This window comes from Peromyscus eremicus, chromosome 2 (genome assembly GCF_949786415.1).
Source record: "Peromyscus eremicus chromosome 2, PerEre_H2_v1, whole genome shotgun sequence".
NCBI lineage: Eukaryota > Metazoa > Chordata > Mammalia > Rodentia > Cricetidae > Peromyscus > Peromyscus eremicus.
This window is the reverse complement of record NC_081417.1, coordinates 20,279,203-20,296,726: the sequence shown is the minus strand read 5'-3', so window position 1 is coordinate 20,296,726 and position 17,524 is coordinate 20,279,203.

Sequence of the window (17,524 nt, the reverse complement as noted above, 5' to 3'; positions counted from 1 at the left end):
TAACAGCTATGATATATATGCAGAAGGCCTGGTGCAGACCTGTGTAGGCCCTGTTCTTTCCGTGTCAGTCTCTATGTTCATATGAGCCTTGATTTAGAAGGCTTTGTTCTCCTAGTGTCCTACATCCCCTCTGGCTCTTTCTGCCTCCTCTTCCATGGAGTTTCCTGAGCTCTGAGTGGAGGAGTTTGATGGAGACATCCCATTTAAACACTCTTATCATGTAATGTCTGTTTGTGTGTCTCTGAATCTGTCCCCATCTGCTGCCATAAAGCCTCTCTGATGATGACAAAACAAGGCAATAGGGCCCTACTGTCAGTTTGCCCAGTGCAACCCATTGTCTTAGCAACAGCCTGGGTTGTTTGCAGCATTTCCATGGAACCCCCTTGGCCAACAGCTCGATTGAATGCAACCCAGTGCCTCTACCAGAAGCCTTGTTTGGTAATAAGAGATGGCCAGTTGGGACTCTGTCTCCCTCATCTTCACAGAAGATGGGAGCACATGAGGAGTGAGGACTGCCAAAGGTGTTCTGCTGCAGAGCTGGAGATTGAATCTGCAGGAACAGAGGGAGAAGAGAAAAAAAGTGCTTACTGGAGTGGACCTTGGCTAACAGGGTGTACCTGTTTTCCTGTCCTGCTCAGCTGATATATTCTTAGTGGATGCCTGCTAGTATTGGAAGCTGGGATAATGGGATGAGTAGGGGAAGGGATAATGGAGGAGAATATCTCTGTGATGCATTGGAGATGTGGTCAGAGAGGAAAGGGAGACCAGAGCAGGTTTTCTGCTACAGCTCTGGGGATGAGACTGGTGGGGTTGGACCTGGATGAGCAAAAGGAGAGATATTGATTCACCTTCATCTTGCTTGTGTAGATGCTATTTAAACCACACAGTCTCCAGCACACCTGCTAGTTAATATTTTGAATGTGCATTATACTTCTTTACATGACCTATAATATATTTTCTCAAATCATTATAATCATAATTTATTCAAATATGCTTTGTCAAATTGTATCCAGCAAAATAACTGGGACTTTAGTGGTTAAGAGTTGAAAGCAAACAACGTTTATGATGAGATTGTGTTATAAAAAGAATAAAAAGTAAAACAGTAAGAAGACATGCCTGAATGCATGATGCATGTCCCAGTGAGAAAATAAAAAAATCAGCTTCTCTGGGTCAAATGTCACCTGCTATGATTCTCTTGGCAGGAGAGTCATTGAGTAAGTATCCAGTCTCTTCCATTAAGTATGGAACAAAATTCGACTAAGAGCTGAATGGTTTTTCTAATAATGTTTAGTCTTTACTGTAATGGAGCAATATTATGTTCCCATTAGGAAGTAAGTGTATGAGAATAGAAACCACCTGGGAAACTCTAATTAAAGATTTTTCTCTCCATTCACTACAACCATTTCCCTTTTACTGCCATCTGAAGTCTGAGTTATCATAAAACTTTCTACCTAGTTTTTAACAGAAGGTATGTATATTGCATCAATCTTCTCAACTAATGTTTTGGAAGAGAGCTCTTTGGAGATTCAAGAAAGATTCTTAGTAATACACATTGAAACTGAGCAAAATTTAATTCCCTTCTACCACCATCAATAATTTTTTTGGCCTGTAGTATTGATGATCCAGTGTAGTCTCAGCAATCATCATCTCATGCATGCTCATCATTTTACTACCACTATTTCCCAGACTGTATTTCTCTAAGGCCATATTCTCAAACTTTTATATCTTTATGATCTATTAATAAATAGTTTTCTTCATTTTTTTTTACTTCTCTGCACACAGAATACTACCTCAGAATGTTCTAAACACTATTGCCTTCAGTGGAAATGACTATTCCCCCCAATCTAGTCTACCACAGTGCCAGTATGCATTTCCTGTATGTCTGACATTTAATTAAGTTCTGTTTTATTTTTATTTAATGAGTACAATTTATTTGGATTTGTGAAATCTGGTTTTAGTGAATCGTAGCCCTTCCTTTTTGTCATGTCTAATCTTTCAATTCATTTTCCCATTCATACAAGAAGGAAATAAGTGCCTACTGAAAATATCCTTCATAGCAATTCCTGCTATCACCAGGAAAAAAAGAACCTCATAAAATACATGTAGGAAACACAATACCCAAACTTTAGTCCTACTGATTGTAAGGTTGCCCCACTTACAATAGCCACTCTGTAGATCCACACTGATCTTTGATATACTTGGATTTATTCAGTTTTCCATGTTAATTTATATAATTGAAAATATAATTATTTCCAAAAAACTTCAAATAATATTACTGCTGAATGTAGCTCAAGGAAATCATAATTAATAAATTGATAAAAGTGTGAGTTCATATTCACTAACCTACATCAGGCATTACTAGTTGTAGGCAGTTAAATAGTTTCATAGATTTTTTCCTGTTTCTTCTTTTACTCTCTAAATGATTTTGAGTCTTCTCAACTTTTAAATTTCCCTATTTACTCTCTTGCTTCTATATTTCAGCAGGGGATGGTCATGACATATGAAAAACTTTCAAATACTTGTTGGTAAAATGATTCAATTTTCCAAAGCTGTGTGTCCAATAGAATTTATAAACGTGTCTCTCAGAATATGTTGGCCCATGAAGGATGCTTTGGAAGATTTTGGTAGATGAGAAACAGCAAGAAGTTAAGTGCTATTGGAACCTAATTCTCAATGTGGTATTTGGCAGAACAGCATAGTAGGGAAGGCTGGAAGCAAAGCAAATTGAAGGTCATGTTTTCATCATTCACACACATAAAAATAAATGTATTTCTATAATAAGCATATATGTGTGTATCACAACAATGAAAGGAAATATAGTTCATGAATTTGAAAAAGATCAAAATGGATACATGGGAGAGTTTTGAAGGAGGAAATAATAGATAAGTGATTTAATTATATTGTAATCTCAAAAATAAAGAAGCATTTAAAAAATAAAACAAATGTTATATGTGTGAAATCCAGTTACCTATAATTAAATTTATGTAGATCCCAAGAAGATAAGGTGAATTTTAATAGCAGAAACCATGGAGGATTTCAGAACAGTAACCATCAGTTTAAAAAGAATAAAAGAGAGAAGAAAGGAGGGGATGACTCATCATACATTATTTGAGGCCATTTCAGCATAGTCATTCATTTAAAAGGTCAGTTTGCAAATTTACTTTGCAAATGGAACAAATTAGGGAAATGATAGGCTGAGAGGAGATTACACTTAATGTGAGCCTGGGGTTCCTGCCAGCAGGGCACTGATGAGACTGAATAGAATGAGATTGGCAAGTAATTTTTTCAACTGTTAAATAGTAGCAGAGCAGGTAAACACACAAGGCTGTGTGGTTTGGAACAGAGTTTCACGAATAGCTTTCTAAAAAAATGTTTAATCATTTCTCCTTTTGTTAATGCTATTTCTAAGGACTGATACAAGATGTAGGAATTCCTTTGAATTAGGTTTCTCAAAGCATCCTTTAAATTATATTCCATTTTTAATAAAAACAACTGATTACATAAAAGAATTAGAATTACTATATGAAAAACATGTTTAAATAAAGTATATTTGTTCCTGTCTTCTTTTGAAGCATATCCATATTTAGAAAGGAAAAAAAAATAAAACAACAACAACAAAACAACTTGGTTGTTTTTTAATATGCAGTATATAATAATATTACTTGAAAATAGATGAAATAGTTTAATCAATTGCAAAGGTATAGAATATGGCCTAAGAGGGTATATTTCAGGGCAAAAGAGCAATTAAATGAGGTTACTATAACAGACTATCTAGAAGCTAGAAAAGTACTTTATTGCTCTGGTGGTATTTTCAGTATAGGACTAGCCAGAATTGCAATCTTGTGTCCATTTTTTCTTTTTCTATCAATGATTCAAAAATAAAAGCGCAATATTTAGGAAACCTTGGAACGAACTAGTCTCCTTGTGGATGGCTTGGTGGATGCCTGCTATTTTATTCCTTAATAATGCATCTAATTTTCTCTTGGTAAATTCCCTTGATTTTTTTTCCTTGAGAATTTATATTTCACTGGCTTTTAGACCATGTGATCTTGATAGTGTGATTTCCCATCGTGATCATGAGGTCCAGGAATGTAACTTAGAAGCTGTCATTCTGTTAGTAGTTATGATTAGATCAAGATGGATGGGACATGTCATTATGTGATTCAGAACCAAAGCTGTTTGAATTTACACAGTGTGGACAATAAAATCTTGAAGTAAGAGAATGTAAGAAAAGTGCTTCTTTATTGAGTCCACTTTATCTGAGTTGCTGCCTCTCCCAGAAGGAGGTGATTGAAACAGTACAGACACCTTCAAAAGAAAAACCACTGATTTATTGAGTTATTGCAAATACTAAATGCTTAAAATAGTGCAATACTAACCCCTCAAATCTTTATTTCATGATGTTTAAAATAGGGATTCTGAGTATTTAAGGGAAATATTTGATGATATATACATCTGTTATAGAATATTTATAGAGTTGAATATCCATAAGTAGAAATATGCTATCTCAATAAAATTATTTTTGAATCTGCATCTGGTCACCGGGTAAACTTAATCTGAATTTACTCTAGGTTTAGCTACACTGGCCACATTTACTTCATTTTATAATATTAAAATACCAAAACTATATTGCATCTTATTTTAGTGAGTGCAACATATCTTGATGGACTGACTTTCTAGCTTCCTAAATTTTTTTTGAGAGATCCTATATATTTAAGCTTTAATTCTTTTAATTTTCTCCAGGCATAAAATAAACAATAACAAACGGTCTATTCTACATATAAATATAAAATTATGTTAGACTACATTTATGAGTGTGAAGAGTAGTGAATAAATGATTTCTTAATCCCAGAAAACACACAAAAAACTGTAGCTAAAATTTGAGTACTAGGTGAATAATTTACTAGGCTGAATGAACACATTAAGTTAAGAGATACACTGCATATTAAAATAGACTCTGCTTCAGTTTCGGTAATAGGAGTGGACCTAAACCAACACATTCTAGTTACTACAGATCTATCTTCAACTACCATGGGATGATCCTTGTGTATGCTATGAATATGTATTTCTGTCATTGGTTGATAATGCAGTTGATTTGGCCTAAGGCAAGACAGTATAAAAGTAGGTGGAAGAGTAAAACTAGGTCTCAGAAGAAGAAGAGTGGAGTCAACAAGACACCTTGAGCCACCCAAGAAGGATGCTGGGGACCAGTAAGCCACAGACCACATGGCAATAAATAGATTAATGGAATGGGTTATTTTAAATGTAAGAGCTAGCTAATAATAAGCCTGAGCCACTGGCCATGCATTTACAATTAATATAAGCAATTGTGTGGTAATTTGCAAAGCCACTGCCAGGTATTTGGGAATAGGTGGAACAGAAACTCCACTCTGCTTACATATGACACCCAACGTAGAGCAATTCCATCCACATAAAACCTAAGAGAGGTTTGAGAAAGATTCTAAAATGGAGCCAAGATCAACTTCCTAATTTATGTCTCCCATGCAGGCTGTACCACATCCTCTGGCCACAACATGCAGCTTGAACTGCAACATGGTAGATTCCTACAGCCTCACATGAGCTGCCCTAAAAAGAGTGTGGTGGGTTTAGGACATTTGTTCTTGTAGACATAAAGGGTTAACAATGCACAGTGGGGACAGATTTGGACAAGGAGTCTTCTAGACATGTCAAGGTATGTTTAAAGGATGTGTGTGGGCTTGAGAGAACAAAGAGAAAAATATATAGACAGCCTTAGAATAAAAATACAGAATTAGCCGGGCGGTGGTGGCGCACGCCTTTAATCCCAGCACTCGGGAGGCAGAGCCAGGCGGATCTCTGTGAGTTCGAGGCCAGCCTGGGCTACCAAGTGAGTTCCAGGAAAGGCGCAAAACTACACAGAGAAACCCTGCCTCGAAAAACCGGAAAAAAAAAAAAAAAAAAAAAAAAAAAAAAAAAAAAAAAAAAAAAAAAAAAAAAAAAATACAGAATTAGCCAGGCAGGGATGGCGCACGCCTTTAATCCCAGCACGCGGGAGGCAGAGCCAGGCAGATCTCTGTGAGTTCGAGGCCAGCCTGGGCTACCAAGTGAGTTCCAGGAAAGGCACAAAGCTACACAGAGAAATCCTGTCTCGAAAAACCAAAAAAAATATAGAATTAAAATAATAAAATAAAATCCTTAAAAAGGGGAATAAAATAATATAAAGGAAATGAACCACGTGGAGATGAAAATAAATGGAGAATCTAGATTATGTATATTATTGCATTTATTGTGTTGTCTTTAAAAATTTTGGCCACTATAAACATTTGTTTATAGAGGCTTTTAAATTAAACTAACCTATATATTTTAAAAATATCTTAACTCCTAAACTTAAGTCAAAAAATATGCCACTTTGGGAGAGAGGTTGTGCTTTTATTTTTACAGGAAATGAGAGGCTAAGAATTCATTCCAGGTTAAGGAATTCAGGTTTGATCAGGGAAGACCCCCTAAAAGCTTGACTGCAGACATAAAAAAATAAACCTAAAGTAACTACAAGACACATAAGGTATATTTTACCTGTTAAAAAATAAAAAAAAAATATCTTTGGCTGGCTTATATACAATGTACAATTTATATTTATATTAATACACATATGTATGTTACCTTTAAAAGTTTATATATTTTCAGAGCCAGGGGACCAGGCACCAATAAAAATGATCCAATATCTAACATGGCTACAAGACTCCTGTTTGAGATGGTACAGCCTCAAAGAATACTCCAGTCAAGACCTAACAATTATCCTGATTTTCTTGGGGTCCCCCAAGGATTATCGATGCCCCCAATCAGCAAGAAGTAGTTTGGAGAACTATACCAACATTCCAAAAACTTTGGTATCAAATGTTTATTTTCATTTAAATGAGGTTAGTTAGGAAAGGTTATTGGTCATAGTCAATTTCTTTCTAAAAGAAAAAAAGGAGATATGATATAGAAATGATAGGATAGAAAGGTAGATTACTAAATCTACTTTAATCCAGAAAACAACTGTTAATCTCAAAATATTTTACATTGATATGGATTTTAGTTTATTGATACAAATTTAAAGTTAATTTTGCTACATGTATATTTCTACTCTTGATATTATGTTTATGCAACTCATTTAAAATTGTAATGTATAATCAAGAAATACAGATTATTAGCCATCTATAATAGTCAAGCTTATAGTCATATTAATTAGGTTTTCTAGGTATACAAAGATATATTTTGGGTATATAATCTTCATATACTTCAAGACCTATATATTATGGCACTTAAAATGTTTAATTAACTTAGACTTTTCATGGCAGTGAGACACATACGCTCCTGGCAGTACCAATATACTCCAGAAAAGATGATGGCCTCCAAAGACACACCATATGGAGTTTGTTCACTTTATGACAAAACTTGCCTACTGGGCAAGAAACTGCCCTTCCTTGCCTTGACTGTTGACAATAAGTACACTGTCTACTCTGGACAAGCAGGACATAAAAAAGCGACCGTGGAACTTTGCCAAGACAGGGTAGGACAGTCCTTCAACATTTCCTGCTTCTGAAGCATATCTCTCAGATATTCTAGGCCTATAGGCAAAAGGTGGATGCCCTTATGTTACAGAGGAACCTTGGTTGACTGTCCAGGCAGCCAGCTGTTTCTGTTATGTCTTACATATTTTTTTTGGAAGTCACTTGCTTCCACTTCCTGCTTATTCAGGTAATATTAATTTCCTTCTCAAGTCTTTGATGGAATTAAAGACCAGAGAGTTATAGTTACAATTTTTCTTAATTATGACAAAAGGTAAATTAGATATGAAACCTTAGACTCACCAAGATGAGACAGATAATTAAATGCTTTCTCTGATTCTGTCAAATACAAATAGGCTAGATATTGTAACTATAATTCTCACTTGATAACTGTTTTGTTGTATGTAATTTTACTATGTTAAAGTCAAAACCTTCCTTTTTGATTATATAGGTGGAAATGCTGTGGGATGATCCTTCTGTATGCTATGAATATGTATGTCTCTCATTAGTTGATAATAAATTTGTTTAGGCCTATGGTAAGACAGGATAAGGTTAGGCAGAAGAATCAAACTAGGAGTCAGGGGAAGAGAGGTAGATTCAACAAAGCCACCGTGAGCTGCCCAAGAAGCAGGATGCTGGAGGACCAGTAAGCCACGGACCACTTGGTAATAAATAGATTAGTAGAAATGTGTTAATTTAAATGTAAGAGCTAGTCAATAATAAGTTTGAGCCATTGGCCAAGCATTTATAATTAACATAAGCCTTTGTGTGGTAATTTGGGAAGCTGCTGCCAGGTTTTTGGGAATAGGTAGGACAGAAACTCCACTTCTCTTTCACTAAACAAAACTTGCTAGTGACTACAGATCTATTGTAAACCAACACATGCTAGTGACTACAGATCTATTGTAAATTAACACATGCTAGTGACTACAGATCTATTGTAAATTAACATGTGCTAGTGACTACAGATCTAGCATAAGTTAACACATGCTAGTGACTACAGATCTATCATAAATTAACACATGCTAGTGACTACAGATCTATTGTAAACCAACACATGCTAGTGACTACAGATCTATCATAAATTAACACATGCTAATGACTACAGATCTATCATAAATTAACACATGCTAGTGACTACAGATCTATCATAAATTAACACATGCTAGTGACTACAGATCTATCATAAATTAACACATGCTAATGACTACAGATCTATCATAAATTAACACATGCTAGTGACTACAGATCTATTGTAAATTAACACATGCTAGTGACTACAGATCTATCATAAATTAACACATGCTAGTGACTACAGATCTACTGTAAATTAACACATGCTAATGACTACAGATCTATACAAAATCTTCCAGCAGACCTGCAGTCATTAGCATGTGTCCCTCACATTGTTCTCAGGGTTTTATACAAAATTGCATTTTAATCATATCAATTGTAATTGTTTACATTTTAACTTCTGTAACTATATTTGTGGAGTACAATATTCCAGTACGTGTTTACCATATGTAATGAACAGATCTGAGTAAGTGACTTAGCCATCAAACTGAATATTTATTAATCCTTGTATTGTAAATATTAAAAGTTTTTAATAATATCTATTTTGAAATATATAATGAATTCTTAAGAGCAATTTCCACTCTATTATGCTATAAAATGTTAAACATTTCTTTCATCCACCTCTACCTCTGTGCCTCTACCTCTGTGCCTCTTTCTCCATCTTTTTCACCTTTGATAGACACTCTATACTCTCAATTTCTGTCAGATTGATGTTTTCAACTTTCACATGTATGTGAGAACATACAGTGCTTCTCTTTCTATGTTTCTTCTGTCACTTGACAAAATAACCTCTATATGTATCCTGCAGATTCCAAAGTGGAATTTAATAATGGGCTATGGACACAGACCACCTTGTCTTTATCCACTCATTCTTCAGTGTACATCTCAGCTGATTCCATACCTTTTTTATCGAGTATCAGATAAACATAAGAATACAGCTATCTTGTTAATTTTTTATTTAAACCTTTTTTATGTAATGTATCTTGATCATATCCTTTCCTCTTGCCCAACTCCTCTCTCAAATTCTTTTTACTTTCCTACCCACTCGATTTCATGCTATTTTTGTCTCCTTCTCAATCTCTCAAAAAAAAAAAATTAAAACAAAAAAACAAGAGCCAAAGGTCAAAACAAAAAAAACCAAAAACTACTACTACTACTACTACTACTACTACTACTACTACTTCTACTATTACTACTACTACTACTACTACTACTACTACTACTACTACTACTACTAAAAACATCAAATAAAACTAGAGGTGTGCAAACAACCAAAACATCCACCTTGTCCAGTTTGTGTTGGCCAAATACTTATGGGCATGAAGTTTGCTTGGAGGGTAATTGATATAATCAGTGACAATCAATTGTGGTAAAGAGATTTTCCCTTTTCCAGCAGGTATTTTTTTCAAGTGGCTTTTGGTTAAGGTATAACTTTCTGCCAACCTTCCCTTTTCAATGTTGGGATTTTTGTTTGTTTGTTTTGTTGTGTAGGTCTTTGAGTTCATATGAATATGACCCCTGTTAAGTTTGGAAGATACTATGGTTATTGCAGTGGCATATGCTTGTAGGATATGCTGAAGTAGATAGAAGCAAAAAGATCATAAGTATAGATTTTTAAAAATATATAACATAAATATATCATTTCCATTTTCCTTTTCTTCCTTCCTGTTTGCTGTCTTCTAAATTCAGGGCCTCTTTTGATAATCAACTTTTTTTTTCCTTTAGGGGACATATACAGTGATAGAATTACTGGACATTGCAGTGTGTCTATTTGTAGTACTCTGTGTGTGTATGTGTGTGTGTGTGTGTGTGTGTGTGTGTGTGTGTGTGTGCTTGTGTGTGAGTGTGTTTGTATGTATACATGTGAATGTATTTATGTGTTTTGTCTATATGATTTTCTAAAATTGCCCAAAAAATTTAAATTCTTGTCAACATTGTAAAAACTTCCTGCCATCTGAATTCTTGGCTGTATTTGAAATTGTTGACTTTTTTATAATAGTTACTCAAAACTTGAGAGCTTGTAGTTTTACTTTTCATTTCCCTTTTATGTATTTTTCTTTTCATGTATTAAACTCAGAAATTTATAAATATTCTTTGCAAATATGCATATAAATTCCTATCACTCGTTTTGGGAGATGGCTCAATAGATAAAGCCCCTGTGATGTAACCACCGTATCTGAGTTTAGATTCCCAGAAACCACATGAAAGCCAGACACAGTAGCCCACATGTCTGTATCCTCTCTCTCTTCCTACTGGTCAATGGAGAAGCAGATCTAAGGGAATCTTGTAAGCCAGCTAGCATTGTGTCTACAGCCCTAAACTGTGAAAGACTTTGCCCCCCCATGGAAGATTGTGACTACCACTTCAGGTTGTCTTCTACACATACACTAAGAAATGAATGTTCACATGTATACACATAAAGATTTTTTTACAAGCAAGTTTATATGCCTCTTTTAATCAAATTATTAATAACTATTATTTTGCTGTTATTTAAGTTCCTTACATATTCAGAGTGTCAATACATTGTAAGAGAAACACTTTCTATACATTTTCTTCAGTTCTTTTTTTTTTTTTTTTTTTTTTGGTTTTTTTCGAGACAGGGTTTCTCTGTGTAGCTTTGCGCCTTTTCCTGGAACTCACTTGGTAGCCCAGGCTGGCCTCGAACTCACCGAGATCCACCTGGCTCTGCCTCCCAAGTGCTGGGATTAAAGGTATGCGCCACCACCGCCCGGCCCATTTTCTTCAGTTCTATAGGTTGTACCATAACTGTTTATTTCCTGTTTTCTGTATATAGAACTTTTAATTTGTTGGTCAGTTTTTTATTTTATTACTTTCATTTTTTGATAATATTTTAAACACGTCTTTGTCCTAGCAAATTTCCTAAATAATTTTCTTAGTATTTTCATGTAGTAATTTTACATATTGTATTTATGTCCTTTACTAAATTCTAGTTATCTTTTGTATATAGTGAGATATAGAAATTCAGTTTGATTTAATGTGTAGAGCACCTCAGTCTTGTATATATAACCTTTTTAGAACCTGAAACATGTAAATCTTCATTCAACTATCTCTATAACCTTTACCAAGTTCTCTATATATTACAAAAGTGAATGATGCTATAATATATACCACTGTTTTTATTTCCCCATAACTATTTTTATTATTGGCATTTAATACAAGATTTAGTAAGTTAGTATTGTATGCTATAAAATCTAACCATTTGAAGGTGTAGTTGAATGGTTTTAGACCTATTTATGTTGGGAAGTTGGTGATGTATAGCAGTCTGGCTATCCTTGCACAGTGCACTAAGCTCTGCAACTTTAGCTGGATGTATTACCTTATATGGTAATATAGTTCCCTGTTATAACTTTGTCATTCTTTACCTGCTTTAGTGTGCACATTACATATATTACAGAGCCTGATGCTCTTTCACTTCCTAGTAGAAGGAAATCTGGTCTTTTACCCACAGCAAAAGAAGGGTGTATACCACTCGAGTGTCTTCCAGAGGAAACTAATGCTAATGGGCATAAGAGACTATGATCTCTGTGGAAACTGGTTTTGCTTTTTTTTTTTATAGGAAACACTGTTTTACTATTCATTAGGTCACAGACATTTGATTTGTGTTTCTGTTGTTGACATGTTTCTCCTGTTCCCTCACCATCTACAAAATGACCCATGAATAGTACAACTACAGTGTGATGGAATATTTTGTTTGTGATCTAACAAATTAAGCTTCTTGAAGATCACAGTATGGAGCTAAGCCACTAGTTAGCCATAGAGGCCAGGCAGTGGTGGTACACTCCTTTAGTTCCAGGAGGAAGAGGTAGATGGATCTCTGTGTGTTCAAGGACTCCCTGGGCTACACAAGACTGATCCAGTCTAAAAAAGAAAAGCTAGGCAGTGGTGGCATACACCTTTGATCCAAGCCCTTGGAAACTCATGCCTTTAATCCCAGCACTAGGGAGGTGGAGACAGGAAGTGATATGGCTTGATGAAGAGAGGAATATAAGGTGAGAGGAGACAGGAACTTACTCTCTTTGAGGCTGAGGAGTTGGCTAGTTAAAAAGGTGGTAGCTGTGGCTTGCTCTTTTGTCTCTCTGATCTTTCAGTATTGACCCCTATATCTGACTCTGGGTTTTTATTATTAAGACCAATTAGGATTTGTGCTACACTATAGTATCTGTGATTAGACTTTCACATTAACTAAACAACATTCACTTACATTTAGTAAAGCTGAGCTTAACTATAGCTATTGTTGAATGTCCAATCTGCCAGAAACATTGAATTTTATATGAGCAGATCAGATTACTATATGATAGAAGAATTAGGATCTGTTTTTTTTTTTTCTTGTTGGAAGACATACTCTGGATTATGTAAATGCCATTCTTGCGTGAATACTTTTGCTGAAAGAAAGTTCATGAGCTTATAAGTTTCTGAACTTATTAAGTTGGACTCCATCATGAAACACCTGGATTGATGAAATGCTTGAATGACCTTTTGAAGGTTTATAGTACCAGTTGGATGACAGGTTCCTATGCTGATGCAAGGTTTCAAAGAGATGCATTTATGCTGTAAATAAGCAACCAATACATGATTCTCTTCTCCCAGAGTCAGGATTCTTAATAAATCAAATAGCAGAAGCAACAATGGCACTATTCACAAAAGACCTCAGTGAATGACTAGTGTGTTCTGGTGGTCTAGATATCTTTATTTCAAAGAAAAGAATGCCCTCAAAAGAAGACACAACATTAATTTTATTGAACTGAAAGTGTGTATTCTCAATCACTTTATGCTTCTTATGCCTCTGCATTAATAAAGTATTGAGATACTGTTTGACCTGACCATCTGGGGGAAAATTGAACTGCTAAGCCCCAAGGGATATAAAGGAGAATGTGGCTGAAGTATGGGAAATTCCTTTGCATGAGTCTTTCTCATTATTGCAATTTCTCATGATTAAAATTGTTAGAGAATTACAAATACTCACCTCAGGATGTATTCAAATGGCCCAGATCATTAGTGATAAAAATTTGCATCATTCCAGTGGGTAGGAACTAGGACTGTTCAGGGAGCTTAGTGAGTCTGAAGACAGTACAGAGTAGCAGTAAAGAAAGGTAATTATAAAGAGGAATTATGGCCATATGGCCAGTTACATATTGAAGACTATAAATGATCATTATAAAACTTTCTGACCGAAAGCAAGTTCAGTAGGAAAAGGTTTATTCGGCTTATACCTCCAGGTCACAATCTATCACTGAAAGAAGTCTGAGCTGGAATTCCAGGAAGAAACACAGGTTCAGGAACTATTGTAAAACACTGCTCTCTGGCTCATGCATAGGCTCATGTTTTGTTAGTTTTGTTGTATAACCAGATCCACATACTTAGGAATGGTACAGTGTACAGTAGACTGGGGCTTCCTATATCACTTAAAAATCAAGACGATTTCCCACAGACATGTCCACAGGCTGCTGTGATGGAGACAGTTCTATGCTACCTGTATATCTGTATCAGCATTGAGAAAATGTTGCAATATTCATCCCCTTTCTTTTAAATAAAATCAGCTTTGTCTAGATAATGGGTAAGAGCTGCCAGCGCAGGTTTCACCGACTTTGCTCAAGGATCGACTTTCTATATAGTTCTCCATTTAGCCCTTGATGGGCAGCAGCACCCTGTGTTTAGTTCTGTATCGATTCTTTTGTGCCAGAACTGAAGACTTGTCTATTAAGGAATAAAGGGGGTGGGGGATAGAATGAGACAGAGAATGAGAAAGCTTTCATCCTGTGAATTAAGATAAGATGAAGCCCAATTTTCTTATCTTGAAAGGTGTCCCAAAATTAAAAAAAAATGGTTCTGGCAGTAAGTTTTAGTTTAACAAAGTGAAGAAATCAATATCACATCTAACTTTGAAAATTGGACAACATGAGGTATTTGAGTCTCTTCCTTAGTGTTAATGTAATAAAGATTTCTCTTGTTCCTGCACCTATTTTAGACAAATGACATCCACTCTTAAAATCTTAGTGTGTCTTTTACATTGCTTAGCTCAAAGTCTGCAAATTAAAAATTCATTGTGGAAATCTTATTAAATGATTAAACATTTTAAAATATCTATGATGTATTAATTTCAGACTTGTTGCAAGTTATAAATGTGCAGTAAAAATGAAAATATTGCTAACTATTTTGTTGTTAACTTTGTAATACGTCTGTTTTAAGTATTGATCAGTTTTAAAAATAATTAAAAAATCAGTATATATATACTATATATATTTAAACATAAGAGAATATATATGTTCATTTTCTCTTAGATTGACTTTTTGTTAGCGTAATACTGAATTTATTTTAATGAAAATTTGCAAGCCCTTCAAATATGATTTTATGTTCTCTCCAGAAAGTCATAAGGTATTTTATTTCTCTGGTTTGGAAAAATTTGAAGTTATCATATTTTAGTTTCAGATTCCATTTCCCTGGTATTATTAACACAAGTATATGTTTTCTGACTATTTGCCATCCATATATTCTGTATATATATATATATATATATATATATATATTCTGCTTATTCCTATGTATCTTTTTCATATTTTAATTACAAGCTTTTATCAACTATGTTACTTGTAATGTTAATTGATAACATTTTCTTACCATTTGACATTTCTGAAGAATAAATGTTTTACTAAGCCAATTTTATTAGCATCAAAATTATTGTTCATTTTCACTTTTAGGTGATCACCCACTAATTTGAATAAGTTTAACTCAGATATCTAACATATATTATAGTGAAACATACTATATAGTGACTATTAATACTTTTCTCAAGATTACTTTTTAAGGGAGCTTTATTTACTTTTTGTTAATTTCATACATACTCACTGTATCTACATCACTTCCACCCTCTCTCTTTGAACTTCCTCCCCCCTGTTCCTAATTCATGATCTCTTCTTAATTATTATTATTCTCACATGTAAATATGACCTACTGATTCTGTTTAGCTTTTCTTATATGTGCATGTGTCCAGCCCTAATCATTTGGGATTAGATAATTTATGTGGGAGTAGTCTCTGTAATTTACTGATACTGGAAGCATTATCTGGGGTTCATCATACAAGCAAACTGAAGCAGATTATAGGTTTTTTTCACTTCTGGACTTTAATATCATCTGCCTATACAAAGTTATATATAAAGCCAAAAGTAGAAGAGATTCTGAATGTCAAAAGAGAATGAACTAGAAAGAGAATACAAGGCAGAGAAATGGAAAAGTGTGGGTTATTATAGTCAAAGTATGCAATATACTTGAAAGAAATTGTTTTTATTAAATCCATACCTGCATATCATTTTTTTGTTGTTATTTTTAATTTGTTTTTTAATAAGAAAAATTTTCATTCATTTTACACACCAATCAATGATCACCCTTTTCCCTCCTTTCGGCCCCCCAGCCTCTCCCTCACCCCCCCCCCCATTCCCAACACAAGAAAGCAAGGCCTCCTATAGGGAGGCACATCCAGTAAGAGGCAAGTCCCAGCCCTTCCCCCTGCCTCAAGTCTGCATGAAGTGTCCCATCATAGATAGTGGGCTCCAAAAAGCCCTTTCATGCACCAGGGATAGATTCTGGTCCTACCACCAGGGGGCTCCCCAAGCAGATCAAGCTACACATTTGTCTCGCCATGCAGAGGGCCTACCTAGTCCAGTCCTATACAGGCTCCACAACCATTGATCCAACTTTTATGAGTTCCCATTAGTTTGGTTTGGTCATCTCTGTAGGTTTCCCCATCATGATGCTTATGCACTTGCTCATAGAATCCCTCATCTCTCTCTCTGACTGAACTCCTGGAGCTCTGCCGGGGATTTGGCTGTGGATCTCTGCATCTGCCTCCATCAGTCACTGGAGAAAAGCTCTGGGATGACAGTTAGAGTATTCACTGATCTTATCACTGGGGTAAGCCAGTTCAGGTCATGTACCCTCACCTCTATTTCTAGTAGTCCAAGCTAGGGTCATCCTTGGGGATTCCTGGCAACTTCCCTAGCACCCTGTTTCTCCCTATTCCCATGATATCTCCCTCTATCATGGTATCTATTTCATTGCTTTCCCACTATATCTCTGTTCCAGTTTAACCATCCCATTCCCTTATGTTCTTATCCTCTATCTCTTACCCTCCATTGTCCACCCCTCATACCCAGTTTACTCATGGAGATCTCATTTATTTCTCCTTCACAGGGTGACCCAAGCATCCCTCTTTTGGTCTTCCTTGCTAGCTAGCTTCTCTGGAGTTTTAGATTGTAGTCTGATTATCCTTTGTTTTACATCTAGTATCCACTTATGAGTGGGTACATACCATGTTTGTCCTTCTGAATCTGGGTTACCTCACTCAAGATGATATTTTCTAATTCCATCCATTTTCCTGAAAATTTCATGATGTCATTGTTTTCCTTTGCTGAGTAGTATTCCATTGTGTATATGTACCACATTTTATTTATCCATTCATCAGTTGAGGGCCATTTAGGTTATTTCCAGTTTCTGGTTATTATGAATAATGCTGCTATGAACATAGTTGAGCATATGTCCCTGTGGTAGGATTGAGCATTTCTTGGGTATATGCCTGCTCCTGTCTGCCTCGACCAGCAAGGAAGATGCAACACCTGGCTCTTCTCCAAGCAGTTTATTCAGGAACCTTGAGACAATCTTCTGACCCCGGGGAAAGCCATCTTCTCACTCTCTCTCCTCCTTCTTTTTCTTGGGGAAAGCCAGCCCATGCCCTTTATAGCCACTGGGCAATCAACCCCGTAGTGCCACATGGACAATGCCAATAGGGTCAGATATATGCAAGCAAGCCAGATTAGATCCAGGTGCAAGGAAGCAAGCCAGAACCTAGCCTTAGCCAAATAAGGAGCACCTGCCATCGGGAAGGCAGAAGCCGGACTCCGGCACCATCT